This window comes from Notamacropus eugenii, chromosome X, assembly GCF_028372415.1.
Source record: "Notamacropus eugenii isolate mMacEug1 chromosome X, mMacEug1.pri_v2, whole genome shotgun sequence".
NCBI lineage: Eukaryota > Metazoa > Chordata > Mammalia > Diprotodontia > Macropodidae > Notamacropus > Notamacropus eugenii.
Window position 1 is genome coordinate 24,478,546 of NC_092879.1, and position 3,637 is coordinate 24,482,182.

General features: G+C 48.4%; 1 pseudogene; it reads right to left on the reverse strand.

The window, feature by feature from the left end:
- Window positions 1-695: 695 nt before the first annotated feature.
- On the reverse strand, window positions 696-2,577 carry LOC140515369 (fizzy-related protein homolog pseudogene; annotated as a pseudogene).
- Window positions 2,578-3,637: the final 1,060 nt, after the last annotated feature.

The following is a 3,637-nucleotide window of genomic DNA, read 5'->3' on the forward strand; positions in this document are numbered from 1 at the left end:
TTATGTACAGAAGTATGGCTATCTCCCTCCTTAAACTGTGGGCTCCCTGAGGGCAGACTGACTAGATGGCCTTTCTTTGAATCCCCAGTGCTTAGCATTGTTCCTGGCACATGATGATCATTTAAGAAATGCTTTTAGATTGATTTAAGTTGCAGGCACCAGAGAGCATACAATAGAATTTTCCTCTCCTTCTGGATGGGAACACCTAGTTTTGTCACCCATTAGGGACTAGAAATCCCTGGATCCCACCTACAAGCCCCTGGAAAGGTCCTTGTTTTATAGCTCCCATCTTCCTTTGTGTAGAAAATTCCAGCTCCAAAGGCCTACAGCCTCAAGGGCAGGGTACCCCATTTGGAGAAGGGAGCTGCTCTGACTCTAGGTTACATGCAGGCTCTTCATTTCCATTCCTTGCCCCACCCCCTAACAATGACAAAAGAGGAAGTACATTTATATGACTTTCCAGAAGTGATAGAGCAGAAGAGATAACTGTTCTTGAGTTGCATTGGACCTGAACAGTATATAAAATGGCCATGCACCTCTCAGCTTGGTTCTGCCTTTTGTGAGTAATGGGCTTCTAAGTTCCAGTTGCTTCCCCCCAACCACATCCCCTGCCCAAATACCACTCAACAATGCTCACAATGAACAATTTAATAAGAATCTCACAGATTTCTCCAAGTCAGCCTGCCCACCCCACCCTTCCTTCCCTACTTGCATTGAGGTTCCATGCATGATGATAAAAGTCAATGTTTTGTTCTTTTCTGATGCATGATGGTGGTCCTGATGTGTGGGGTTGGGAAGTTACCGGATTCTAGTGAAGAGATCAAGGACAGATGTACATTTCTTTGTAGCACAGGTTTTGGGGAAAACCTTCCAAAATCTTAGAGTATTATCTCCAGCCCCTGTAACTATTGTTTCTCCACTAGGAGACACTGCCAGGTACAAAGCTCGGCAGGAATGCCCCAGAAGTTCGATTACTTTTGTCAGGGAGGGGTGTTTCCAGATGACAATCTGGTTTTCTGCATATCCATGGGTGCTCACCAGCTGATCAACATTTTTAGACCAGGCCAGGTTGCACACTTGAGAACCAGTATCAACGTAACGGAGAGACTGGCCTGTCAGCGTATTCCAGAATCTGATGCAGCGGTCATTTGTCCCACCACCTGATGCTAACAGACCATGCTGGTGAGGAGACCATGCGATGGCTTTCACAGCTGCCTTATGAGTGGTGTACTGCTGGACAGGCCTTTTGCTGGAGTGACTCCAGATCAGAAGCTTCTTGTCATTTCCACCCGAGGCTAGAAGCTGGTGATTTATGGACCACTTTAACCCACACACTTCCTGACTGTGACCTTGCAGCCACCTTTGAGATTGTAGTGATGTTGCCCGAATATCTCTCTGGAGGATCTTTGCATCTCTGCTCCCAGAAGAAATCTGGTCTGCATACCAGGCCAGTACACCAACTCTGCCTAAGTGACCCTCCATTGTGGACACTCTCTTCCCCACAGTCACATCCCAGATCTGTATGAAGCCTTTATCTGTGCCAACCCCTACCAATTTCCCCCGTTCAGAACAGCTTACAGAGGTCACAATATCTTCTTCTGCAGATAAGTCACAGAGTCTGGTCACCTGGCCTGTACGGGCATTCCACAGATAAACATAAGGACCTAGGCCCACAGTGACTACATTGAGGCAAGACCAGTCTAGGAGATTTAGATAAAAGTCATCACTTAGTTCTGGGGCTTCAAGGACTTTGTAGGGAGTACTAGAGATTTTTGGGGAGAATTTTCCTGTAGAAGTTAGTAATATCTGGCTTTTGGTGCTGATGGAAGATAAGGGAAATTGAGGTACTTCACTGGTGCCGCCAGGTTTCTGGTGTTTTGTGCAATGCCCATAAGTAAAGAGATTCTCTTCCTGTGGGCCTGATGTTTGGGCCTGGATTCTCTGGATTGAACCTTCCAGCATCTCATTCTCCAGCAAGGCAGAGTACACTAGTTCACCCCTGCTGCCTCCAGCCTTTCCTTTTGTATTCTCTTTCTGTCCCCACCATTTCTCAGAGTTGTCTGGTCTATGGAATCTCAGACTCCATTTGGCTCCCTCTCGGATGGGAATGAACCGGTCTCCGTATTTGCTAGAAGACATCAGAAGAACCCGACGGTGTCAGCCTCCAGCTGGTCTTGGCCTCCACGATGACAGTCAACTCTCTTCCAAGTTTTGTTTTCTCTCGGGGTCTCACCTTGAGCCAATTTGGGGAGTGGGAACACATTCAGCTGTCAACGTCCATAAAGGAGATGTCTTGCCGGATCTCAGTAGAGGGAGGTAGAAGGCAGCCTTAGTCTCCCGGCTCCTACTCACAAGGATCAAGCGCCACAGGTGGGTCTGGCTCCTGTGGAGGATACTTCGATGAGGAGAAGGCAGAGCGGGGTGCCAGGGGTCTGGATTGAAGGGGGCCCAATGGCCAAGGTCAGTTTGACTCCTGTAGAAAAGTTGTCTTTTGGGCTGGGGGTGGAGATGGGGAAGGGGGAGAAAAGGATCCAAACCAGGGTCTGTAACAGAAAGGGCCGATGGCCACTGTGGGGGAGGGCCCTCCTTTAGGGAAGGGATCAGGGACAAACTGACACTCACACGCTTTGTTCCGCCTGGGCTTCGAAATGTTGACGTCACTGGATTGAAGGCGGAGTGGAACCGGCATCCACGAGGCCTAGAAGGCCAAGGTCAGTCCGGCTCCTTGAGCAGCCGGCCCCCTCTGGCTCCCTCCCTCCCGGGGAACACTCTCTAGGGAGGAGAGGGGACAGGGTGGGGCAGGGTGGGGCTCGGTCATGAAAGGCCCCCCCTTAGTGTGGCAGTCACACCTCACAGACAGCCATACGTAGGGGCCTTGGCTGCTCATCCTCTGTCACCCCTCTCCCACTGCCCCCCACTGTCACCACTGCGATCCTGATGGTGACAGATCGGTGGATTGATACCAGAGTGGAAAGAATCCGGAGAAATGAGGTACGCTCTGGTGTTAGAACACTAGACCCGAGGACCGCAGCGGTGGAAGCGAAAACAAAAAAAGTGATACTAAATTCGGAATAAATCATCTTAATCCAGTTTGGACCTGAAGAAGATGGGAGAAAATGAAGCGCTCTTCTTTCTTTGCAAATGCCTGGACTAGGGGCGTGAAACGTTACATTTACTGCTGGACTCCATTTTTTGTTTTATTTTTCCCCAAATTCATGAAAAAAATTAACATTCGTTTTAAAAACTTTGAGTTCAAAATTCTCTCCTTTCCTCCCTCCCTCCCTCCACCCTCCCTCCACCCCCCCTCCCCCCACTGAGAAGGCTAGCCAGACTTCATTTAATGCCTTGGTTTTGCTAAATTGGTTTTTCTTCATTCCTTTTTATTCTTTATTACAAGGAATACTTCTCTGGATAGATGAGGAGGGAGGGACATTAAGAGATGAAGGTATAAAAACAAAAGACTCAAGTTTTGTTTCTTTTTTTTTAAAGAAGAAAGCACAAGCTTGTCTAAAGTTAAAGGTGGATTCAGGGCGTTGGAGCACTACATAGACTCCCTTCTTCATTAAGAGGACCCTCTACTGGACCTACTGATGAGATCATACTGGAGTCAGTCCTAGGAGAGCCTGGGTTCTAAGAA